Here is a 27422-nt window from a genome sequence, read left to right on the forward strand (position 1 = left end):
AAAAGCTCAAGATGACACCACAGGTCAGGCAATGTACGAGTCAGCCTGACCAACACTGCACTCAAGTCTTCACTGAGAACCTACTTGGATTCTTCAATGGAAGCACGGCGCTACCTCAAACTTGTGACCTACCCACCACACTCCTGAACAACAGCTGACATGAATGCAGACATGAGTGCATATGAACCGAGACAGGGGATTACAGGAGCTGGAAGTAGCCCAGTGATGACCTTGTTCCACCCACTCCTGTGAACCCCGGAACAAAACTCCTCCTATTCACTTCTACCTCCAGAGTCTCAACTGTCGGTGTTTAGCTGTGCATTGTCAATGTTTCAGCAGCTTTACCTTTTAGTGAAGACTTTACTTTAGACATCAAAAGATCATAAGAAATAGGAGTAGAATTAGGCCATTCGGCCCATCAAGTCCACCCCCATTCAATCATGGCTGATCTATTTCTCCCTGCTAACCCCACATACAGATTGGAAACAGGCACTTCGGCCCACCAGGTCCGCGCCGACCAGTGATCACCCCGTACACTAGCACTATCCTACACACGCTAGTGACAATTTACAGAGGCCAATTAACCTACAAACCTGTACGTCTTGAGTGTGGGAGGAAACCGGGGCAGCTGAAGTAAAGCCACGTGTCACGGGGAGAATGTACAAAGTCCATCCAGATAGCACCCATAATCAGGATCAAACTCGGTCTCTGGCGCTGAAAGGCAGCCACTCTGCACCATCGAGAGCATCCTTACCAACTGTATCACAGTATGGTATGGCAACTGCTCTGTCTCCGACCGGAAAGCACTGCAGAGGGTGGTGAAAATTGGACAACGCATCACCGGTTCCTCGCTCCCCTCCATTGAGTCTGTCCAAAGCAAGCGCTGTCTGCGAAGGGCGCTCAGCATCGTCTACAGTCTGTTTGCCCTCCTATGACTGTATGCACGTAAATATATTTATTTATTGCTCATATTCTATGTTGCTCTTCTAGGGAGATACTAACTGCATTTCGTTGCCTCTGTACTGTACACTGCACAATGACAATAAAGTTTGAATCTGAATCTCTACCACTGTGTCACTATGCCGCCTTTTACACAGGCAACATTGATCTCATTTGAACTGCCCGCACCTTGGTTTCTCACCGCTCATTGCATATCCCCGTCCTCAAATCCAAGACACAAATGGATTAAAGCCTGAAGGATATGGGTCAGCAGAGTTGCTCCTGCTACAATAATCTTCTTGGACTTGGATTATGCACATGTCATGCACATAAGCAGCTTAGTTGACTGCACATGCATCACAGGCAAATCACCACCAATTCCAGCCTCTGCTTCATATCTTGATGCCTGTGGCTTTAGATGTCGCACATACCTGCACAACTGCCTCACAGCTCCTGAGACCAGAGTTCAATCCTGACCTCCAGTGGCATCGGTGTGGCGCTTGCATGTTCTCCCTGTAATTGTACGGGCTTTGGCCAGCTGCTTTAGTGTCCTCTCACGTCCCACAGTCGTGTGGGTCGGTCAATTAAATAACCACTGCAAATTAGTTTAGAGATGCAGCGCGGAAACAGGCCCTTCGGCCCTTCGAGCCCGCACTAACCTGCGATCTCCGCACATTAACACTACCCTACAAACGTTATGGACAATTTTACATTTTTACACATTTATACCATGCCAAGTAACCGACAAACCTGTACGTCTTTGGAATGTGGGAGAAGACCAAAGGTGTCGGAGAAAACGCACGCAGGTCACGGGGAGAACGTACAAGCTCCGTACATACAGCACCCGAAGTCAGGATCGATCCCGGGTCTCTGGCGCTGTAAAGGAGCAACTTTACTGCTGCGTCACTGTGTACGTGGGCGAGCGATAGAATCCAGAGGAATTGATGGCAAAGTAGGGAAAATAAAAAAGGATGAATGTTAATAGTCGCTTAACGCTGGCACAGACTCAGCCATCCAATGGCCCTAGGTCCATGCTGGGTGACTTTATAACAAAAATCTATCAACTGAACCTTTCAGAATGAGCAGCACCTCTGAAAAGAAATAGGCACTTTAATCATGCTCGATATTAATGTGTTCAGGAGCTAGTTTCTCACCTTCCCATCTCACTCGTGAATGGCCAACCCCTTTTTTTTAAGCCTGTGATCTGTGGTTGTACAAAGGATAAGATCAGCCCTGCATCTACCCTGTCAAGCCTCATAAAAATGTCATACATTTCAATGAGATCACCTCTCATTCTGCCAAACTCCAAGTGTTAGATCCTGTCAGCTTAATTTTGGACAGATTCCTGGGAGGTAGACTGTAGACATACAGCACAGAAACAGGCCTTCAGCCCACTGAACCCGTACCGACTAGTGATCAACCTGTACACTAGCCCATCCTACACACTAGGGACAATTTACAATGTTTACCAAACCCAAGTAACCTGCAAACCTGGTGGGTGGGAGGAAATTGGAGACCGCAGAGAAAACCCAGGCAGTCATGGGAGAATGTACAAACTCCGTACAGACAGCACCCGTAGTCAAGATCGAACCCGGGTCTCTGACGCTGTGATGGCCCTGTCCCACGGTACGAGTTCATTCCAACAGCTCTCCCGAGTTTGCCCCGATTCGAACTCGGAGATTTACAGTAATGGCCACTCGTCGGTACTTGGGGCTCTCGTGGACATTTTTCAACATGTTGAAAAATCTTCACGAGTCTTCCCGCGCTTACCTGCCATTAGCGAGTCTTCCCGAGTACCTGCCGTTAGCGTTACGAGCCGCTAAGAGACATCCCCGAGCTCCAACGTACCCGCTACGTTCATTCTCCGTGCTTACCACGAGTTTGATTTTTTTTTTAAACTCGGGAGAGCTCTTGGAATGAACTCGTACCGTGGGACAGGGCCATAAGGCAGCAACTCTACCGCTGCACCAGTGGGCAGTGTTGGTCAGATCCTATATTATGAACCTTCGTGCCTATCCTCCACCACAGTGCACCCTTCTACATGCCGCCTCACTGCAGCCAGATGAATATGAATACAAGATTAGATATCTTAATCTTCTACTCAAATCCTCTTGCAATAAAGGAAACATTAAAACTCTGTGTCTCAAGTACAAGAAAGCTCATCTATTTGAAAAACATCTTGCAGTGTCACCCATTTTAAAAAGCCCACATTTCTATACTTCCCATCAAAATAATTAACTTTTGTATTTTTCAACATTATATCTCATCTGCCATGACCTTGCCCATTCATTAAAGCTGTACAGATCCTGCAGTCGCTCAGTGTTCTCCTTACAACACATACATTGCCAGACAGCTTAATACCATCAGTGAACTTTGAAGAATCGTAGTCAAATCTATGTGCTGTAATCTTTGGGAAAAAATGTGCAACAACCCACTGAACAGAGTTGTGGATGGAGCCCAGTCCATCACCCAGACCAGACATCCTGTCACTGACTCCATATACACTTCATGCTGCCATTGGAAAGCACCCAACACAAACAAATACTTGTCCCAACCTGGTCATTCCTCCTTCTCCCCACTCCTGGTGAGCAGAAGATACAGAAGCTTGAAAGCTCACACCACCAAATTCAGGAACAGCTTCTTCCGCTCGGCTATGAGGCTTCTGAATGATCCTTCCACAAACCATGGTATTGTCCACTTCACCTCCACATCATTGAGGACATTGGACTTTGCCTCAGAAACTGGTGCGGTACCATAACAAGAATTACATTCTGCACCTTTCCCTTTGCTCTACCTATTGTACACGAGTTTGGCTCGATTATATTTAAGGATCTTTCTTCGGACTGATTGGAGTGGAGGGGAGCGAGAAAAGAGAGATTGGGGCAGGACAAACCCTGGAAAGGGATAAGTGGGTAAAAATGAGTGTTGGGGGGGGAGTTCTTGATTGGCATTTGGAAATAGTAAGTGCCAAAGGCTAGAGTTGAAATGGAGACAAAGGCATCAGATGAGGAAAGAAGAGGAGTGAGATGCAAAGCCAGAAGAAGGTATATGGGTGGAAGGGAACAGGGGGATTGCGAGAGAGATGAAATGATACGCAAGGCTTGGATGGGGAGGGATGTACGAGGAGGAGAAGGAGCAGGGTGACTAGGGTAGTGGGAGATGGGGAGAGATGAGTATGCACTGGGGTAAACTCACTGTCATTTACAGCTGAAAAAAATATTGAGCCAGCTACGCAAACTGTATTAAAAACTCTCACCTCGCTGCTCTGTATTCAAAGCACAGCACAGACAAGTTATTTTCCGCAGCTTCACATTAGTATCAGATATCAAATGGCTAATATTTTTCACTCACAAGCACAGCCCCTGCCCAAGTCACAGGGGAAAGATCAGTTTGCAGCACAAGCAGCCAGAACAAATCTCCTCGACGCTCTTACCAATGTTATTCCTCACCCTGAATGCCGAGTGTGGTGCAGGAACCGGGAGCTGGGTTGGATGGGAATTATTTTAGCAGATTCTAATTTGAGATGTGATGTAAAGGCAGAAGCAGTGGGAGCTTGCAACATAGGTCATTGATTAAGACTTGCCTGTCGTAATTGTTTGAAAATAAACGTAGCCTTCTCGCCCTTCCAGTGATGGGGATGGAGCCAGTAAATAACCCCCCCCCCTTCTATCTCAAGGAGTCAGCTCCACAATAGAAACAGGCATTGGGGACCCCAGTTATAACTTTTATTTTAAATCTGTGCCCTAACACATCATGTCTCTAACACATCCAACACATGACTGTGGCACACCAGTAGAGTTGCCAGAAGCACCAGAGACCCCGGCTCAATCCCGACTACGGATGCTGTCAGCACGGAGTTTGTACGTTCTCCCCGTGACAACGTGGGTTTTCTCCGGGCGCTCCAGTTTCCTCCCGCACTCCAGACGTGCAGGTTTGTAGGTTAATTGTCTTTGGTAAAAAAAAAAACTGTAAATTGTACCTAGTGTGTCGGACAGCGCTAGTGTTGTGGGGGATCGCTGGTCAGCACGGACCAGGTGGGCCGAATGGCCTGCCTGTATCTCTAAACTAAACTAACTTGTCAAACATTGACGTGCCACGGGGGGAACCCCTAAAAATGCTTGAAAAAAAAGTTCCATCCACCTTAAATAACAGAGAACATTGCTTTAATATCACAAAGCGCTGGATCACTCAGTGGATCACTCAGAAGAAGGGACCCGACCCAAAACAGCACCTATCCATGTCCTCTACAGATGCTGCCTGACCCACAAATCTACTCCAGCACTTTGTTCTTTTTAGGTACAACAAGGAAACAGTTAATGCTTAAAACATTTAACCCTGTTCCCCGCTCCTAAATTGCTGCCTGACCCGCTGTGCATTTTCAACACTTTCCGTGTCTGTTTCTGATGCCCAGCATCAGCAACTCTTTGCTTCCAGAGGCAGCTGCACTTATACTCATTTCATCACAAGAAAAAAAAAACGTAGAAATCTGAAGCAGCGAGAGAAATAGAATGATAAACCAATAACTAAGTAATGAAAGAGTAAATGGCACCTTGGTTCTCGTGGCTTGTTCATTTAATCCTAATTATACTGCCCGCACTGAAAATCTTGTACTTATTGAATGAATACAATGCAAAGGAATGTGTCATCTCCAGTTGGAAATGATTCCCAACAGAACGTCTTTTTCCGTTCAAAGCCTCATTCTACCCAGTTTAGAACAAGACAACCTTTCTTTACCGATGCACCATTTTGCAGTAAAGAATCATCCTGTTACCAAGTGTTAAAACCTGTTCAATGCCAAAACAACAATAGTCACTGCTGCAATAACTAGTGTGGGCCTGAAGGTCATGGAGGTTGAGCCCGCTAATATCAAATGGTGGCTAAGTGCATAAGTCACAGCCTGCAACTGGGAGATGGGGAAAATCAGCTACTCTTATGCAATGACCTCTGACCAGAAGCATGCTCCTTTGTAGGTGGTGCAAGGTCTGTGTGACTGTGGGCCCAGCTGGCACCAACCATCAAAGCTCATGCGATACACAATCTCCAAAGCAACACCGAGTTAAACCATAATGTAATCATTAAAGAACCGCAGATGCCCGTTTGGACCAAAGATCAGACACAAAGCGCTGAAGTAACTCAGCGGGTCAGGCAGCATCTGTGGAGAAAATGGATAGACGACGTTTAGGGTCGTGACCCTTTTTCAGTCGAGCTGAAATGTCCCCTGTCGGTTTTCTCCAGAAATGCAGCCCGACCTGTTGAGTTATCCAAGTTAAACCATCCAGTGCAAAAGCTGGAATACTAGAAAGGCCACCTATTTGGCACCCACCCCAATTAGTGCTGGATTTTCACCTGCAATGGCAAAGGGTTTAAATGGGTGCACAAGCCTTGATCATCCACCTTATGAACTGTGCCTCCCAATTCTTCCTCCTCTCCCCTCCCCTCCCTCCCATACTCCTCATCAATCAACCGCGTCCTCCTCTGCCATGTGTCCGCCTTGACTCGAGTTTCTATGCTCACATCACCCCACGCACCATTGGCAAAGTTCAAAGAGGGAAGGGAAAGCTTGGCAAGAAATCCCGCTGTAATCATGGGGGCTGCCCTGTGACATCGCACAGCCGACAAGAGCCAATTAATCAGCCTAGCAGCTGTGTGTAAGAAAGCCAGGACCAAACGCAAATCGCTGGCCGTAAATCAAAATCTATTGCTTCATTTAAAGGAGACAGCCAACCTTAGTCACACAACACGATGAACTTCACTCACACGTTGTTGAAATACCTGGTCCATGTCACTGGACTGCCTCTTAGTCGTTCGATTCCTGACTTTGCCAACGGGATATTAGGAAACTTGAAACAAACTTAATGTCAGGCACCATGCATTAATAATATTCTTTTGATTCAGCGGTGATGAATCTGGCAGAAATCCGCCTCTATTTATAGTAGACTGCAAATACAACACTCAGTTGCAATAATGCAGGTGAATGCTGAAGGGTATCATTTGTAAAGCAGCTTTTTTTTCTCTCCATACCTTTTCTTAATAATAAGCGTTTTAAGTACTTAGGAGCTAAGCCATCATTTTGTCTGCGGGAATATGTGAATTCAGTGCAGGAAGAACTGGCGGTCACACCTAATTAAAAAGAAAACCAGAAGACAAAGGCTTGGTGTCTAATTAGAGGAGGTTTTCGGTTCCCAATCCACTGTGTGAACTCTGGACTCAACTACAGTGGCAGTGTCTCAAAGACACGATGTGGGGCATCACAGAAGTTGTAAACTTTGCAACGGTAAACTTACTTGGAGAAGCATATATACAACTGTTTCTATACACCACCTCCACCCGTTACATTATACAATTCCACTCCCCTCCTCGTGTATAAACTACTGCCCGAGTACAAGCTACCACAATAGCAACATGAGTAATGTCAATATAAATCCAGCACCCAACTCCCTCCCACCCTCTCCTCCCCATCAGATCCATTAGAGCACGATTTACGCCCCGATTGTTTTTACAGAATAAACCCAGTCGCTTCCACCCAAGGGAGGCATAACCAACTCCCATCGTGGGACTGGGGTGGGGTAAACAAGGGTTTTTGAGAACTCTGCTTCTAACCCCATCATCCTTCGATCTAGAGATTATATTTTGCAGGTCTCAAGCACCACTCCCAAAGTGAAACACTCGCTCGCTCACAACCCCCTTCTGCCCAGCATCAGATTTGATGCTAAAAAGGGTCGCCACAAGGCTTCAGACGGTTCACACAGAACAACACAGCGGAAACACTAGCTCTTTGGAACGGGCTACCTATTCGGAGCCCCTGCTCTTTACAAACAAACCTACGGAATATATCTCTAAATATTTATCCAATTCGCGTTCGAAAGTTGCAACTAACCCATTCAAGCGGCGCGTTGCAAATCACAACAACTTACTGTATTGAAATCCCAGCTCGCATCTGATTTTTGTGCCGCGTCCAACCCTGAACGACACTCCTCCCCTTCTCCTGGAGGTAAGCTCCCCTTATTTGCATTGATCGCTCCCACCACCACGTTCCTGAGCCTATCTCCTCCTGTAGAGAACATCCAAACAGTTTCCTCCAGTCCCCCTCCCTCCTTTCTTCCTCTCTCTCCCTTTCTCTCTCCCCTCTTCCTTTATCCCTCTCCCTTCCCCTCCCTCTCTCTTCCCCTCCCTCTCTCTCTCTCACCCTCCCTCTTTCCCTCTCACCCACCCTCTTTTTCTCCTCTCTCTTTCTTTCTCACCCTCCCTCTTTCTCTCCCTCTTTCTCTCGGCGGGGTGGGGGGAGTGCCGGCGTGCCGGGCCCCGTGTCGGAGCGCTCTTACCTCGGAATAGTGTCAGGTCCAGACGCGCGGAGGCAGCTGTGGCTGCGATCCCTCTCTGTCTCCCCCTCGCCCTGCACTCACGCAGACACATCGGCCGCCGTTCCCTCTTTCTCGCTCTGGCTCGCTCGCTTGCTCGCTCCCTCTGCTCTGGGAGGAGGGAGGGGGGTGGACGGAGAGGGGAGGGAGATAATGAACGAGGGCTTTAAACCAGTGGAGCCGCGGAGCGACAACCCGGGGCCCTGCCGCCCGAGCTTTGTTCCCGGGAGCCGGCGAGGAAGGGGGTGGGGACGAGGAGCGGGTAGACAGAGAGGGGGAGAGAGAGAGAGTGGGGACGAGGAGCAGCCAGGCAGTGGGGAGGTGGAGAGTGGGGATGAGAGTCAGTAGGCGGGCATGCATGCGGGGTGTAGCGGTGATGATGGAGGGGAACAGAGAGAGAGAGCCAGCGACGCCGGCCCGGCCGCACAGCGCAACTCACATCAGCTGCAACCCCATACAACGCGAGAGAAGCCAATCGCCGCCCCGCCAGCAGAGAGCCTTCCCCCGGCCGCAAAACCCGGGCTGGCCGCTGGTCTGGAACCGGAGCCCCCGGCCGCTCCAGCACACACACACACAAACCTAGAACCCACCCACCCCAGAGTGGCTTTATCCTGGGCAAATTATCTGTGGAACCCTTGCTCCAGGTTCTCCCACGTTCTTTCCACAATATCTATTGTGATACGTTTCAATCAAGTCCTTCCCAATACGAGAGGTTACGAGCGAAAACACAAACGAGTAACTCAGCAGGTCACTCTCTTGCCAACGAGTTAAAACACAAAATGCTGGCTTGACTCAGCGGGTCAGACTGCATCTCCGGAGAATGGGAATAGGTGACGATTCGGGACGAGACTTGAAAGAAGTCACCTTCTCCAGAAGAAGAGGTCACCCATTCATAGAAACATAGACATAAATATTAGGTGCAGGAATAGGCCATTCGGCCCTTCGAGCCAGCACCGCCATTCAATATGATCATGGCTGATCATCCAAAATCAGTACACCGTTCGGGCTTTTTTCCGATATCCCTTGATTCCCTTAGCCCTAAGAGCTAAATCTCGCCTCTCTTGAAATCGTCCAGTGAATTGGCCTCCACTCACTTTCGTGGCAGCGAATTCCACAGATTCACAACTCTCTGGGTGAAATGGTTTTCCTCATCTCAGTCGTAAATGGCTTACCCCTTATTCTTAAACTGTGACCCCTGGTTCTGGACTCCCCAAACACCGGGAACATTTATCCTGCATCTACCCTGTCCAATCCTCTAAGAATTTTATAATTTAATTTTCTATAAGATTTCCTCTCATCCTTCTAAATCCCAGTGAATACAAGCCCAGTCAACACATTCTTTCATCACATGTCAGTCCCGCCATTGCGGGAATTAGCCTGATCAACCTAAGCTGCACTCCCTCAATAGCAATAATGTCCTTCCTCAAATTACAAGAACAAAATTGCACAAAAGATAGCAGGTGCGGTCTCACCAGGGTCCTGTACAACTGCAATAGCACCTCCTTGCTCCTAAACTCAAATCCTCTCGCAATGAGGGCCCAATGCCATCGGCTTTCTTCACTACCTGCTGTTTCTGCATGCTTACTTTCAGTGACTGATGTACACGCACACCCACATCGCGTTGCACCTCCCTTCTCCTAATCTGACACAATTCAGATAATAATCTGCCTTCCTGTTTTTGCCACCAAAATGGATAACCTCACATTTATCCACATTACACTGCATCTGCCATGCTTCTGCCCACTCACCCAACCTATCCAAATCACCCTACAGACTCAAATCATTCTCCTCGCAGCTCACACAACCATCCAGCTTTTGTGTCATCCACAAACTTAGAGATGTTACATTTAATTCCCTCATCTAAATCGTTTATATAAATATATAAATATATATTGTAAACAACTGGGGTCCCAGCACCGAGCCTAGCAGCACCCCACTAGTCACTGCCTGCCATTCTAAAAATGACCTATTAATTCCTACTCTTTGCTTCCTGTTTGCCACCCAGTTCTCTATCCATATCAATACCCTACCCCCAATACCATGTGCTCTAATTTTGCACACTCATCTCTTGTGTGGGACCTTGTCAAAGGCTTTTTGAAAGTCCAGATACACCACATCCACTGGCTCTCCCTTAGCCATTCCACTTGTTACATCCTCAAAAAATTCCAAAAGATTAGTCAAGCATGATTTCCCCATAAATCCATGCTGACTTTGACCGATCCCGTCATGCTTTAATAATCAACTCCGGCATTTCCCCCACTACTGATGGAAGGCTATAATTCCCCTTTTCTCTCTCCCCCTTAAAAAGTGAAGTTACATTGGCTACCCTCCAGTCCACAGGAACTGATCCAGGGTCGAGAAAACATTGGAAAATGATTTCTAGGGCCACCTCCTTGAGTACTCTGGGATGCAGACCATCATGCCCTGGGGATTTATCTGCTTTCAGTGCCAACAGTTTACCTAACACCATTTTCTGACTAATGTGGATTCCCTTCAGCTCCTCCCTCACCTAGATCCTCAGTCCCCTAGTATTTCTGGGAGATTGTTTGTGTCTTCCTAAGTGAAGACAGAACCAAAGTACTTGTTTAACTATTCTGCCATTTCCTTGTTTCCCATTATAACTTCACCGGTCTCTGACTGTAAGGGACCTACATTCATCTTCACTAATCATTTCCTTTTTACATACCTATATAAATTTTTACAGTCAGTTTTTACCTTCCCCGCAAATTTTCTTTCATGTTCTTTCCCCCCCCTCTTAATTAACCTCTTTGTCCTCCTTTGTTGAGTTCTAAATTTCTCCCAGTCCTCTGGTTTGCCGCTTCTGGCCAATTTATATGCCTCTTCCTTGGCTAGAGGTCACAGTTTAAGGATAAGAGGGAAGTCTTTTAGGACCGAGGTGAGAAAATCATTTTTTACACAGAGAGTGGTGAATCTGTGGAATTCTCTGCCACAGAAGGTAGTTGAGGCCAGTTCATTGGCTATATTTAAGAGGGAGTTAGATGTGGCCCTTGTGGCTAAAGAGATCAGGGGGTATGGAGAGAAGGCAGGAATGGGATACTGAGTTGGATGATCAGCCATGATCATATCGAATGGCGGTGCAGGCTCGAAGGGACGAATGGCCTACTCCTGCACCTATTTTCTATGTTTCTATGTTTAACACTATCCTTGACTTCCCTCATCACCCACAGTTGAGCCGCCTTCCCAATTTTATTTTTTCATCAGACAGGGGAGAACATTTTCTGGAGTTCGTCCATGCGGTCTTTAAATCTCCGCCATTGCATCTCCACCGTCAACCCTTTAAGTATAATTTGCCAGTCCATCCTAACCAACTCCTGTCTTATACCTTCAAAGTCTCCTTTATTCAAGTTCTGGACCCTAGTCTCTGAATGAACCATGTCACTCTCCATCCTGATGCAGAATTTCACCATATTATGGTCACTGTAGCCCAAGGGGTCTTGCACTAGAAGATCGCTAACTAATCGTTGCTCATTACACAATACCCAGTCTAGGATGGCCTGCCCTCTAGTCGGTTCCTTTACATATTGGTTTAAAAACCCATCCTGTATACATTCCAGGAAACCCTCCTCCTCAGCACTGCTACCAATTTGGTTGGCCCAATCTATATGTAGATTAAAGTCACTTTTCTGCAGTGATTTTGCCAGACCCGCTGAGTTACACCAGCATTTTAAGACTATCTTCGGTGTAAACCAGCATGAGCCTATCCAACTGTTACTTACTAATCGACCAGGTAGATTGAGTTCATCCACACAATGGACTGAATGGACTATGTCTGCATCGTGATAGCCTTTCCAAAGGAACTGCTATCCCTAGCAATATTGAATGGGTCGAAGGGCCGAATGACCTACTCCTGCACCTATTTTCTATGTTCTAAATCACTTACAACCCTATCCAACAATTTCTCGTTCATCAACCAGGTATCAATTTAATGAACAGTTTCTGAACAGTTTTCAATGCTTTTGCATCCTTCCAGAAATAAGGTGATCACACAGGTGACCCCTTTGTTATGGGGATGGATGGTTAGGTTCCTAGAAAACGGTGTGCAATGCGATTTTCCCTCAGACAAAGTTGCATGAGATGAAAAAAATTGTGTTAATTTATTTAGCTTTTTCACACGTTCCTGGAGAGTGAATTTTATTTTGTGTCACTATTGTTTTTGTGCAGTGATTTGTGAATTCTAAAGGTAAATTACCATAACCTGAATAGCCATAATATGGGACCATCTGCACTGTACATGGTACTCCAGATATTGTTCCACGAGTGCCCAATCTAACTGAACCACAACCACCATACTTAATGCTACTTGCAATAAGCAGTAATTGAACCATAACAGTCCTACAGCATGGAAACAGGCCCTTCAGCTGAACTTGCCCACACCAGACAACATGTCCCATCTACACTTGTCCCTCCTACCTGCCAGCGTATCGCCCATATCCCACTAAACCTGTCCTATCAATTTATAAATGTCTAAATGTTTCTTAAACATTGCAATAGCACCTGCCTCAACTACCAGCAGATTATTCCATACCCCCACCACCCTTTGTGTGAAAAAGCTACCCCTCAGGTTCCAATTAAAATCTTTTCCCTCTCACCTTAAACCAAGGTGTGTCCAACCGATCTCTTCCTCTCATGATTTTGTACACCTATATAAGATCACCCCTCATCCTCCTGCTCTCGAAAAAGTCGCGGCGTGACACGGCGCGATGACGTATTGGCGCACGGTGTTTCCTCAAGTGTCGCAACATTTTTTTTGTCGCCGCTGGATTTTGAAATGTTCAAAATCTTTTGGCGACCCTGATATGATGCCGGCAGTCGCCAAAAAAATTCCCCCACCTCCACCCTCCCACGCTTCCATTTCTCCCAGATGGAACAACAATATAGTTCCCCTGGTCCTTTCTTTTCACCCCACCAGCCTCCGCATCCGCATGGAATCTTTCGCCAGCATTTCTGCCACCTTCAACGTGATCCCACCATCAGTCATATCTTATCCATACTGCTTTCCGCTTCCACAGAAGCGCTTCCTCCACAACTATTTATTTCATTTCGGCCTTGTCCTGCCCCTCCTATCTTCCAGCCTTCTCACTATCCACCTCAATCAGCCTGAAGAAGGGTCCCGACCTGAAACATAATGTAACGTTGTTCTCCGGAACTACCTGACGCACTGAATTACTCCCGTTACTTTGTGTCTTTTGTTGCAAACCAGCATCCGTAGTTCCTTGATTCTCCGTGTTAATAGTGCTCCCGAAACCTAAGTATAGTACATCGGTTGGTTCCTCTTTAACTGCAGCACATGATTCATTTTCAGATCAGTGTAATGGTCAAACAGCTGCCTTCACAAATCCATGCTGACTTAATCAGATTATCTTGAATCAGCATAAAGTCAGCTTAAAGTTCTCAGTGTTCCTCAATTATGTCATTAATTGTAATTTATGACATTTTCTTCATTAAAGTGTGTGTAGTTAACTGATCTGTATTTTCTATCTAAGTAAAAGAGTTACATTTGTTATTTTCTAAAATAATTGAATTTTTCCTCAATCAAGGAAATGTCAGAATCAATGGGCAAATCAATGGGCACCAGAGCAGTAGAGTTGCTGCCTTACAGCGCCAGAGACCCAGTTGTGATCCTGACTATGGGTGCTGTCTGTACGGAGTTTGCACGTTCTCTCTGTGACCGCGTGGGCTTTCACCGGGTGCTAAGGTTTGCTCCCACACTCCAGAGACGTACAGGTTACTACCCTCTGAAATGAAGGTTAATTGGCTTGGTAAAATTGTGAATTGTCCCTAGTGTGTGTTGGATAGTGCTAGTGTACGGGGTGATTACTGGTCAACATGGACTCGGTGGGCTGAAGGGCCTGTTTCTGCACTGTATCTCTAAACTGCACTAAACTAAATGAAGCAAAGGGCAGACCATTCGTGCACTCAAGCCTGCATCAGAGCATTGAGTCTGCATCTGAGCATTCAATAGCATCAGAGCTGTTCTTCTTCCACAAGTACATTGACCTGCACTATCCACATAGCCTTGATTGCCTTAATGTACAGGAATCGATTAAAGCCAGTGACTGAGTATCACTGCCCTCTGGGATAGAGAATTCCAATGACTCACTACCCCTCTCAAGCAAAGACAGTAGAGCAGGAGCAAGATGGTCCACTTGGCGAAAAAGCCGTAGTAGGTCATTGGTAAAGTTTTAAACTCTGCGGGACAGGCAGCATCGCTGGAGAGAAGGAATGGGTGACGTTTTGTCGAAACCCTTCTTCAGACGAACAAATGATTGTTTCGCTTGTCTGATCGTATCAGATCACCGGGCAAAACAATGAATTTCCCGATGGGGATTTTCTCTTCACCCCAATATTCCCCCAACACAGAGAGGAATATCTATACCACAGAGCGACCAGGATTTTATTTTGTCCAGGACTAGTGGAGTTAATAGGTTTAGGTTGTTTAGTGATATACTCGCAATATTTGAAGCGTTCGTGTTAAATTCCTCCCCATTCATTAGAGCAACAGCTGAGATGTATCATACGCACCCGAGTGCCTATTAGATTGGTAGACGGATGAACTAATGTGCTAGACACAAAATGCTGGAGTAACTCAACGGGACAAACAGCACCTCTGGCAGGGAGGAAAACATTTAAAAATAAAATTAACAAAATTATGAATTTGGTAGATGAGTTATATCACACACACATACTGTTCCCCCACACACTGATTAAACCAAAGATCATAGAAGGCTAAGATACTCCTGCAAAATCCAATGGACTGACGTGGATTAAACTGCGAGAGGCATAACGGAAGTCGGAGTCGTATTCCCAAAATGGCGGAGGTTCTGCTCCATTGCGTACCACATGTCAATCCATTGGATTTTGCAGGTGTGGTCTATCTTAACCTTCTATGATCTTTGCTGTCAAGTGAAGAAATTGTTTCCTTAATTCAAGGGATTCAAGATTCAAGTGAGTTTATTGTCATGAGTCCCTGATTGGACAATGAAATTCTTGCTTTGCATCAGCACAACATAACATAGTAGGCATGACTGCAGAACAGATCGGTGTGTCCATATACCATTGTATAAATATATACACACATGAATAAATAAACTGATAAAGTGCAAATAACAGATAATGGGTTATTAATGTTCAGAGTTTTAAACTCGTTCGGAGACTGTGACCCAGTATCTACATTCGTCAGCGAGAGGAAATATCCTCCCTATGTTTATCCATTAAGGTTCTCAGAAAACTGTGGACATTTCAATGAGTTCACCTTTCATTGTTCCAACCTCCAGGAAATCTAGGCCTAACCTTCCAAATCTCTCCTTGTGTGACAAACCTGCTGTTGAAGAAACCAGTGTAGCGAACCTTTGCTGCAGCCTCACTATAGGCATATCCTCCCTTTGGTAAAGAGACGAAGGTTTGTGAGTGCATGGAACAAGCTGCCAGAGGAGATAGTTGAGACAGGGACTAGTAAAATATTTAAGAACCAGTTAGACAGGTACATAGATAGGACAGGTTTGGAGGAATATGGACCAAATGCGGGCAGGTGGAACTAGCTTGGACATGTTGGCTGGTGTGGGCAAGTTGGGCCGAAGGGCTTGTTTCCACACTGTATCACTCTATGACTAATATTGTATTGATGACTCCAACTCTCACTCACACATAACTTTCAATGACAGCTGCTAAAAGGAGTTGAAGGGCAGGCATGTTTCTTCAACAAGATCAAAGCGATGTGATAGGAGGTGGCTGGATCTTGTCTTAAACCCCAGCACAAAACTCCAGACCAGTGTGCAGCCGCGATCGTCACTCTCCTTAACGCTCTTGAAACTTGGGCCTACCTGAGGCAAGCATCTCAAAGCACTGAAGAAATAAAACCAATGTTGCATCTGCAAATCCTCCGAATACATAGGCCATATGGAGGAAACCAATGTTGCAATCCTGTCCCGAGCCAACATCCCTGCTATCGAGACCATAATTACACTCATTCATTTCTGTTTGGATAAGAAAAGATGAACCAGTAGTATGACAGTAAGCCCCTCAAACCTGTTTTGCCATTCAACAAAATGATTGCTGAACATCCACCTTAACACAATGTTCTTGCCCTATCTCCACATTCCTTGGTTTCCTTAATTCCCAATAATCTATTGATTAAGGCAACAGCTAGTAATAATTTCATTGCTCCATTCCAGTTGCAAATGACAATTAAACGCTCTTGACTCTTGATTGCTGTTTTGTATGCAATCAGTAAATGAGCTTCACGGCCCTCAGGGGTAGTGAATTCCAAAGGTTTACCACCTTCTGAGTGCAGACATCTTTTCTTCTTTCAGACCTATATGTCCCACACATTACTCTAAGACTGAATAAAGGGTAGGTCACGTACTTGTATGGCCCTGCATCAGATGCTGAAAGAAAAACTCTCTTCCACGTTCTCCTGCAGCCAAAGGATTACAGGTAGACAGAGCAAACGCTCCAAGGATGTTTTCAAATTTCTTTGAAGCATTCCCTGAATCTGAACATCTCTAATCTTTTGTTACATCCTCACTGGCTCTGAGGATTTGCAGCTTAGGACTGTTTGAAGTGGTCAGGATGGCATTGAAGTCTGTGGGTCCATGTAGCAGGAGCAGACGGAAGGGCAGTGTAAACAGCAGGGGTAATCCTTGGCACAAATTAACCCCACTGCCCGCCTTACCTTTGCCCGGCAGATCCTGCCCCATCTGTGGGAGAATCTGTGGGTCCCACATTGACCTGCGCAGTGGGCGGTACAAGTCAACCTCAGTCCTGAGAAATGGAAAAAGATGAAGGCAGATAGCCAGAAACTTCTATCAGAAGTATCTACTCTACAATGTATTGTTCATTATCATACTACTGCCGTGACCCATTGCTGCCCCCACCTCTGCCCCCCCCGCTCTTGCCCTTCCCCTCTGTTCTCCTCCTTTACCTTCAACTCTCTCTGCACTTTTCCCCTTCTCTACAGCCTTCCCATTCTAACACCCATTTCAACTTAATTAAAACAACAACCCTTTCTCTTCTGCCAACAGGACAATTAGACAATCATTGCCTGTAGATAGACGTAAAAAGCTGTAGTAGCTCAGCGGGTCATACAGCATTCCTGAAGAAAAAAAAAAGACCCTTCTTTAGACTGGAGATTTCAGGTCGAGACCCTTCTTCAGACTGAATGTTTCGGGTTGAGACCCTTCTTCAGACCTGCAGATCGAATTGTACACTGGGCTTGTACACTCTGGAGTTTAGAAGGATGAGAGGGTATCTCATTGAAACAAATAAGATTGTTAAGGGCTTGGACACACTAGAGGCAGGAAACATGTTCCCGATGTTGGGGGAGTCCAGAACCAGGGGCCGCAGTTTAAGAATAAGGAGTAAGCCATTTAGAACGGAGACGAGGAAACACTTTTTCTCACAGAGAGTGGTGAGTGTGGCATTCTCTGCCTCAGAGGGCAGTGAATAGAATAGTTTCTTTATTGTCATTGTAACATGAACCATGTACAACAAAATTTAAAAATGTCAGCCAGTCAGTGCACCATTCAAACATTTCTAAAAGCTAACGATACATACAAGATAAAATATTAAAAGATAAACAACTAAAATAAATATCACGAAAATAGCACCAGGCATAAACACCCAACCCTCCATCCTTCTGTCGATTTCACAGTGTACCACAGTCCCTTAGTATGTATCGCCCCTGCGTTCCTTGGCGGCTACATTTAGTGCCTTTATAGCAGTGCGGTAAAAACTGTTTTTTAGTCTGTTCGTCCTTGTCCTTGTAGATCTGTACCGTCTGACGGCAACAGTTCAAACAGGGAGTGTCCGGGGTGGGAAATGTCCTTTATGATACTCTGGGATTTTTTGATGCAGCGGAGGCAGGTTCTCTGGATGCTTTCAAGAGAAGAGCTAGTAGGGCTCTTAAAAATAGCGGAGTGAGGGGATATGGGGAGAAGGCAGGAACGGGGGTACTGATTGGGGATGATCAGCCATAATCACATTGAATGTCGGTGCTGGCTCGAAGGGCTAAATGGTTTACTCCTGCACCTACTGTCTATTGTCTATTGAATTGCCATAGATATATTATTAATGGGAGGAAAATCCTTCTGTAGGAAGACACCACGCAAATCATGAGAGACAATGGGAAAGAAGGGCTTGCTTTGTAGAATTGTATTTTTCTTGGAACCCCTCTGTAATGTGGGGATATACCATAAATCAATCTGCTAGTGGCCCCGCTTCCTCTAATCCTTTACCTGGTGTCAACTACTTGACTGTGTAGTTGGGTGTCTGTCTGTAATAACAAAAGATTCAACTGGACCGTAGTCTTTGTAATACACCGATGCCTGGTTGCACAGTCAGGGCAGTGATGCACTCTCACTGATCCAGTCTCTGCTCACACATTATCCCTCTGCTTATGAGGTCAGTGGATTCAGATAAACCCAAAAGCTCGTTCATAATTCTGCACTAAAGCAGGACTTCCCTGCTCTCATTCTCCCAGCCACAGGAGCACAATGGAGCCAGGAGCAACCCATTTACATGTGACAATAATGTGCCATTGGGCTCAGTAACAAGCGCAGAACAAGCCGGAATAACTCAGCTGGATTGGCAGCATCTGTGGAAAGAGCAATCAATTCATCTTTTGTGTTAGCAGCTCCTCTTCCCACAGATGCAGCTTGACTGGCTAAGATCTTCCAGTATTTTTTTGTTTCGGAGTTAAGTGCACACCATTTAGTAAGATGGCTGCAGCTCATTTCTCTCAGTCCCACTAAACTCATACCCAATTCAATGTATAGGCAATATCTATTGATTTCCGTGCCTATCCATTATTTCCACAGGTTCTCCAACACCTTGAATTTTACTCAGGAGTCTCATGCCCAGAGATGGGGAATCAAGAACCAGAGGACATAGGTTTAAGGTGAAGGGGGAAAGATTTAACAGGAACCTGAGGGGTAACATTTTCACACAAAGGCTGGTGGGTGTATGGTACGAGCTGCCGGAGGAGGTAGTGGAGGCAAGTAGTATCGCAACATTTAAGAAACATTAAGAGAGGCACCTGGATAGGACAGGTTTAGAGGGATATGGGCCAAACACAGGGAGGTGGGACTAGTGTAGATGGCACATGTTGGTCAGTGTGGGTGAGTTGGACCAAAGGGCCTGTTTCCACGCTGTATCACTTTATGTCTCTATGACTCTCTTCCAGCAGCTGCAGTTCCTTGTTTAGTTACGTTTAGAGATACAGCACGGAAATAGGCCCTTCAGCCCACCAAGTGAGCACATTAATGCTGTCCTACATGCACTAGGGACAATTTAACACTTTACACCAAGTTAATTTACCTACATTACCTGTACGTCTTTGGAGTGTGGGAGCAAATCCGAAGATCTCGGAGAAAACCCATGCAGTCACAGGGAGAACATACCAACTCCGTACTGACAGCTTCCCGAAGTCGAGGTTAAACCTGGGCTGCAAGCGCTGTAAGGCAGCCACTCTACCGCTGTGCCACCGTGCCGACTTGTGTGTCCATCTATTAATCTTTGTCTAATGCACTCAGCACCTGAGTCACATAAATCCTTTCAGGTAAAGGATTCAAAAGACTCTTCACTCATTGGGTGAAGAAATTTCTGCTCCTCTCAATCCTGACCAGCTGACTTTTTAATTTGGTCAATGGTCCTTGTTTTCAGTGATCTTAGCCAAAGGAATCATCTCTACAGCTATCTTTGTTTGTGTCTTCCTTTTCCACTCAAGAAAGTGTGCACTGAATCTGGTTAATCGCTCCTCATTAACCAAGCCTGCCATCCCGCAAATCTACCTGCTGAATCCTCATTACATTCCCTCTATTGCAAGCATACATCTCCTTAGGTAGGAAGATTAGGCATGCATACAATATTTCAGAACCAAAGTTTAGTTTAGTTTAGCGCAAGAGAGTGAAAACAGGCCCTTGGGCCCGGCGACCAGCGTTCCCCACGCACTAACACGGGAAAACGTCCAAACTCTGTAGAGACAAGCATCCATAGTTAGGATGGAACCCGGGTCTCTGACACTGAAAGGAAGCAACTCTACTGCTGCACCACCGTGCCCCAGGTCACTAAGACTCAGTATAATTGAGAGCATGATCACTGATTCCTCTTCGGGGTGTCCAGCATCGGTGTCAACAGCTTCCCAAAACCTTGTCAAGATGGTCAATTGCCCATCACCCGATCTGGTCCTATTTAGAAAACTGATCTGTATTTCACAATAAAACACAATACTTGGTGTAGAATCCTGAAGGTTCAGGATACAAAAATAAATGATTTGTGTAATCCAATATTAACTTCCCTCCCATGAAAGATTCGGAAACTTCCCTCAGGTATCCCATAACATGACACAGCTCAACCCAAACTACTGCATGCTGAGAAGATTGTGGATTAACCCCTCTGTAGAGAACAGAGCAAGTTATCTAAGCTGATAGCCCAGTGCAGATACATTATAAAGTCAAGTGTGCTTAATGGTGCTTTAATATCAGGAGTGCCCTGCACTGCACAGTGAAATAATTTTTGCGTTGATGACACATATTTTGGAGCCATTTACAAAAGTCCAAAGTCCGGTCTATGGGCTCGATGTACTGAAGCAGCTCTCGATCTCGGTAAGCCTCAGGCTGCTGCCACTGTCGCCCTCAATCTGCTCAGCCCGAGAACCAACATCCCTCTCCTCACCCGACTGCCTTTGTTGTCCTGAGGACACATCTGACCTTTTTGTCCTCGTCCTCCTGCACTGATCCAAAGCAACCCTGTATAAACTCACGAAATGGCAGCTCATCTTCCACCCCAGCACATACAGCCCCGAGCACTGAGTTCAACAACGTTAGATCAGGAGAATTGCCAGCATCTTCCGCCTTTAATTTCAAATATCGACTGCCACAATATTTTCCTTCAGTACTTTCAGATGTTGATTTGCAGTCAGTGTTTAAGAAGGAGCTGCAGATGCTGGAAAATCGAAGGTACACAAAAATGCTGTAGAAACTCAGCGGGTGCAGCGGCATCTATGGAGCGAAGGAAATAGGCAACGTTTCGGGGCAAAACCCTTCTTCAGACTAATGGGGGGGGGGGGGGGGGGGGGGGGGGGGGGGGGGGGGGGGGGGGGGGGGGGGGGAGAAGAAAGTCCCCATTTGTTTTTTCTGCATGATTCTTCTTCATCTGCACATTCACCTCTATATCCGTTGTTGCACACCCTGTCCAAAACTCCCCATCTTTTTGTGCGTCCATTTTTAATTTGCTTCAGCTTTTCTCCGTCAGCGAATGTTGCCGACTGACCCGCTACAGACCACAGGAGAACGTGCTGAGGGGCGCACTGAAGCACGGTGCAACCAACACCCTCTCTGTGGGGGCGGACCGAGGTCTAGGGTCCTTCTCTGTAGGACACTGAGGGGCAGAGTGGGGCCACCCTTCAAACAAGGGGAGGGATATCACCCCAGGGGGGCACATGAGTGACAAGGATGTTTTGTTTAAACACAGGTGTGAACACTGCTGTGTATAACACTAATGACTGTATAGATGCTGAGAATGTCTGAGGTTTTTGCAGTTTTTTGTTGTGTAAATAGAAATAAAATCCTTCAGAGTTGCTCCCTGTCCTGACCCGCTGAGTTCCTCCAACACTTTGATTTTCGTTCAAGAGTCTGGCGTCTATAATTTCTAATATCTCCTTCTTGTATTAAGTGTTGGGAGGACAAATTGTGTAGCATTTTCCCTTTGTGATTGCAGCTGGAAGAATGCACAGGCACAAATAATTCACAGTTTACGACATTCCTGCAATTTCTGCTGTCTCTGTCTTTTTGTCTTGGAGACAGACTGTCTCAGCTCCCCTTCTCAAAACAGGGTGGGATGCTGTTGGAGTGCCCCAGGGTAATGTGCCACGAGTGAAAGAATTTGGCAGGAATTTTAAGCCTTCAATGAAACAAGCATTGATGTCCTGGACTGGATTCTGTAGACCACTGCTGGAAAATGTTGCTGGAAATGACTGGAGTTCAGCTGGACCTCGGTCTGGATATCAGTCCCATCCTCACATCTCCTTCTGGACAATGATCCCACCAACCAACATCAGGTCATTGTCCCCCAGACTGTCACTCTTCCCATTTCATCTCATTTAATTGTCGCCATTAATACCTCACGCTATCTCGGCAAGGTCAGCAGCATAATCAAGGACAAGTCGCACCCTGGCCACTCCCTTCTCTCCCCTCCCATCGGGCAAAAGTCACAGAAGTGAAAATGCACGCCTTCAGATTCAGGGACAGTTTCTGCCCAGCTATTATCAGGAAACTGAACCACCCTGCCACAACAAGAGAACAGTCCTGAACAACTATCTACCTCATTGGAGATCTTCAGATTATCTTTGATCGGACTTTACTGGCTTTGTCTTGCACTAAATGTTATTCCCCTTATCATGCACCTGTGCACTGTGAATGGCTTGATTGTATTGTAATCATGTATTGTCTTGCCGTTGACTATATAAATGCTCAATCCCATGCATGTCAGTAGCCTCCCTCCACCGCAAAAGAGAAAAATAACTTGCCATCTTTCACACCCTCTGAATGTTTTAACAACTCATTTCACTTCATTGCAATTGCTAGCAAATCCCATCTCTGTAAAATCTGTTTAAGCAGTTCTTTCTTAAACAGATTTTCGAAGGTAGACAAAAAATGCTGGAAAAACTCAGCGGGTGAGGCAGCATCTATGGAGAGCAGGAATAGGCGACGTTTCAGGTCTTGCCTATTCCTTCTCTCCATAGATGCTGCCTCACCCGCTGAGTTTCTCCAGCATTTTTTGTCTACCTTCTGTAAAGTCTGGATTCTTCACTCCTTACCTGCTCCATCTGTGGTTGAACCCCTCAAGCTTTACATTTACAAGCTGCACATTTAACTATAACAATGCTTTCCTAACCGACCTCCCAAACTACATCCTCTGTTCATTTTGGTGCATCTGAAGCTCCAGTCCCTACATCCTAAATCACACCACCTCCCGTTTCAGATTTCAAAGACTTGCATCGGATCCTAGTTCCAAAGTCCCACAAGAAACATGCAGATCATTAATTAATTCATGCACAGCTTTCTTTAATTTGGTTTAGTTTAGCGATACAGCGCAGAAGCAGGCCCTTCGGCCCACCGAGTCCAGGCTGACCAGCGATCCCCGCACTACTAATACTATCCTACACACACGAGGGACAATTTACAATTTTACCAAGACAATTAGCCTGCAAACCTGTACGTCTTTGGAGTGTGGGAGGAAACTGGAGCTTCCAGAGTCACAGGAAGAACCTAAGCAGGTCACAGGGAGAACATACAAACTCTGTACAGACAGCACCCCGTAGTCAGGATCGAACCCGGGTCTTTGGTGCTGTAAGGCAGCAACTCTACCGCTGCACCACCATGCCACATACCATTTTCTCTACCCTGGATCTGTAATCTCCAACAACAATTCTACAAACTCCCTGGCATACGTAACTAGCCTTCGATAACTATATGTCATTTTCCTTTAGCTTAGTGACAATTCAGTCTGATTACAATCCTGTGAATCAGTTAGGACATGTTCCTACTTTGGAACATAAATCCAAATGTTGTTGTTAAATATTTATGGCTTCAATGATCCCTCCTGCTGGTGACCTTTCAAGCTCACAGATAGCTTTAGACTCTAGTTAGCTTCAACATGGGAGATTCATCAGGCTAATTCCTGGGATGAGAGTGTTGTCCTGTCCGACAGCACTCCAGAGTTTGGGTCTGTATTCCTTGGAGTTTAGATGAATGTAGAGTGAGCTTATTCAAAGATATAGGGGGGGTTGACAGGGAATCTTAGAAGTGGAGATTTTCACTCGTGGGGTAATCACAAACAAGGGACATTTTGCTGCAAAATAAAGGGGTGGTCAATTTAAGCTAAGGTGCATAAAAACCTCTTCTCTCGAAGGGAGGAAATCTCCCGAATTCTCTCTCTCTCTCTCTCTCTCTCTCTCTCTCTTCTCTCTCTCTCTCTCTCTGGGGATGATCAATGGATACATTTAAGATGGAGATGGAAGAATATTTGAAGATTCGAGGAATGGGGAGTTAAGGAGAACTTGGACAAAGAGGCATTGAAGCAAACATGGATCGGCCACAAGCAAATTGAATCGCAGGGTGGCACCAGTTAGAGAGATACCAGCGACCTTAGTGAGATTCCTGCATTCTGTGGCAAATTTTGCACAATGTCAGTTTTACATCTTCATTGTATTCAGCGGAGAGAACTGCAGATGTTGGAACTGAAAGAAAACCAGAAACTGCTGGAAATAGTCAGAAGGTCAGGCAGCATCTATAGAGAGAGAGGTAATGCCTCAGGTTCGGTAGGCGGCGCGACTCTCGTCAGCAGCGGCCTCTGCAGCCCGTCTGCGTTTTTATTATTTTTTGTCTATGTTTTTATGTAGTTTTTGTTATTTTTGTTGGGGTATGTGTGTGGGGGGGGTGGGAGGGAGGGGGTAACTTTTAAATCTCTCCCTGCACCTTAGACCTAACCTTTTCTTTGTCGGGTCTCCGTTGTCGTTGGGGCTGCAACGTGGAGCGGCCTCCAACAGGAAGACCGGGGGCTCTGGTGCCGACCACTCACCTCACCGTCGCGGAGCTGGCCGAGTCCAGAGCAGGTGGAGCGGTGGTGGAGCGCTGCTGCGGCCCGACCTCCGGAGATTCGGAGGCTGCAACTGCGGGTCTGGCGGACGGCGGCACCGGGAGCCCGCGGGTCCCTGGAGGGAGACCGCTTTTCAGGGCTCCCGCAATGGCGACTTCTCCCGCCCGAGTTGCGGGGTTGAAGAGCTCCTGGAGCAGGGCCTTACAGCACCTCCCCGCGCGGATTGGAATGGCCGCGGGACTCTGCGAGCGCACGCCGGGGGCTCTAACACCAAGAACCGGTGTGCGACCTTGCATCACCCGGCGTGACTTTAATGGGCCGCGGGACAATCGCCATCGCCAGCCGGGGGCTTTGACTTTGACTCTGATACGGGGGGGAGTGCAGTGGAGAGATAAGTTTTTTTGGCCTTCCATCACAGTGATGTGATGGATGTTTATGTAAATTATGTTGTGTCTCGGGTCTATTTGTTTGTAATGTATGGCTGCAGAAACGTCATTTCGTTTGGACCTCAAGGGGTCCAAATGACAAAAAATTGAATCTTGAGGGCAATTAATATTCCCAGCTGTGTTAAACCAATAACTCTTTCTCTCTCCCCCTGGATGCTGAATGAACATTTCCTGTTTTTCCACGTTGTATCTCTAAAGTAAAGTCTAACAAATGAAAAAGGTTGTAACGTACAAATGTTCACTCCTGATAGACTATTAAAAATCTGTCTTCATTTAAAGAGGCCTTGTATTGCTATAGTAGCATCCCACACTTCTTCTTCTGTCATATGTCTTTTAGACCTGCAGCTCCGTTGAGGCGAGCCAGGCCAACGTGTCATCGTCCAGGTCAATTAGACCTTGTTCACCATTCGGTGAGGTGAGGAAAGAAAGACAGCCTCTACGAGGCCTCCTCCACGTGTAGCTTACAGGCTCATGAGCCCACAAAGCGAAATCAATGTCTTTACCGCATCTGCAGACCACTAAAAGCCATGCCTCTCCAGGCCAGGCGGCACCGTTAAATACTGCCAACTGTCAAGGTTTAGCGGTACTGCAGCTCAATGTTGAAGGCCTTACCACCGCCAAGCTCAATGTCATCGAACGTTATCAAACACACTGAGTACATGGAAGTAGTTTTGAAGCATTGTTTATTTTGTAATGTTGGACACCAGGTGAACAACTTTCACACAGCAAGCTCCCATAAATAGAATTGTGATCATGGCCAGATAAATATCACCTTTAAGAAATTGATTAGTACGGGTGTCAGAGGTTAAGGGGAGAAGGCAGGAGAATGGGGTTAGGAGGGAGAGATAGATCAGCCATGATTGAATGGCAGAGTTGACTTGATGGGCCGAATGGCCTAATTCTACTACTATTCCTTATGACGTTATAACTGTTCTTCTTCTTCCAAGGCAATGCCTCAGGATTGTGGATGTCTGCCTCTACTCTAGATCTGCTTGATCCTATGTGTTTGAGCCAAGGTGGTTTGCTGGGACTGTGCCAAAGATGAGGCAGGAGCTGCCTGGTGGTTTGGGTGGACTGACTCTTTTTTTGCGGTGATGCACTCCTTACACCAGACTTTGCATGCTCCTGACTCGAGTCTCTCTTACCATCCCGAACGTACCTCCTCCAGGTGTGGGTGGTCGAGGGTCAAGATTTTCCAAGAGTAGTTTAGAGATACAGCTCAGAAACAGGCCCTTCGGCCCACCAAGTCCGCACCGACCAGCGATCCCCGCGCATTAACACTATCCTACGCACACTATGGACAATTTACACTTATACTGAGCCAATTAACCTACAAACCTTTACGTCTTTGGAGTGTGGGAGGAAACTGAAGATCTCGGAGAAAACCCATGCGGTCACGGGGAGAACGTACAAACTCCGTACAGACAGCACCCCTAGTTGGGATCGAAGCCGGGTCTCTGAAGTGCCTGTCCCACTTTCACAACCTAATTTACGACGTCTGCCGAGTTTGCCCCGATTCATACTCGCAGCATGGTTATCACGAGGTCGTAGGAGGTTGTAAGTAGGTCGTAGGTAGGTAGGAGTTTTTCTAGCATGATGAAAAATGTCCACGAGTAAAAAAGGGCGCGAATTAGGTCCTGAAAGTGGGACAGGCCCTTGCCGCTGCAAGTGCTGTAAGGCAGCAACTCTACCACTGTGCCACTGTATCGCCCTTAAGTGTAATTGAGAATAATGGAGCTGGTTTCAATGCTGACTCAGTAATAAGTGCCTTTACTCCTGCAGATGGAGCTGTGACAGGTATTTTCAATGTTAAAGTTGCAAATGCCTCACACTGTGATGGCGAAAGAATAAAGAACTTCAAAATGACCTAATTTTTTTACAATTTTCTATGGTGTGAATTTAAATAAAATTAATGTATGACATATTGTACAATAGGATAGTTAGTTAATTGAACTGTCCTAGGGTGAATGCTGCACAGAAACAAGTCCTTCAACCCATTGAATTCCTGCTGGACATCAACCATCTATTTACACTCATCTTTGGGAATGGGGGGATACCGGAGCAC

At 46.2% G+C, this 27422-nt stretch overlaps 1 protein-coding gene across 3 annotated transcripts in view; it reads right to left on the reverse strand.

Moving 5' to 3' along the window:
• Positions 1 to 8701, reverse strand: part of large1 (LARGE xylosyl- and glucuronyltransferase 1) — a 292835-nt gene extending 284134 nt beyond the window's left edge. For 2 of the 3 annotated variants that reach the window (XR_008725023.1, XM_055650357.1), the window contains exon 1: positions 8262 to 8701. The gene's annotated coding sequence lies outside the window, so the exon portion shown is untranslated. Of the gene's footprint in view, positions 1 to 7853; positions 8006 to 8261 lie in introns of those variants that run through there. The other variant, XM_055650358.1, reaches the window with a different exon arrangement.
• Between the last annotated feature and the right edge of the window lie 18721 nt (positions 8702 to 27422).

Source organism: Leucoraja erinacea, chromosome 19 (genome assembly GCF_028641065.1).
Source record: "Leucoraja erinacea ecotype New England chromosome 19, Leri_hhj_1, whole genome shotgun sequence".
Lineage (NCBI taxonomy): Eukaryota > Metazoa > Chordata > Chondrichthyes > Rajiformes > Rajidae > Leucoraja > Leucoraja erinaceus.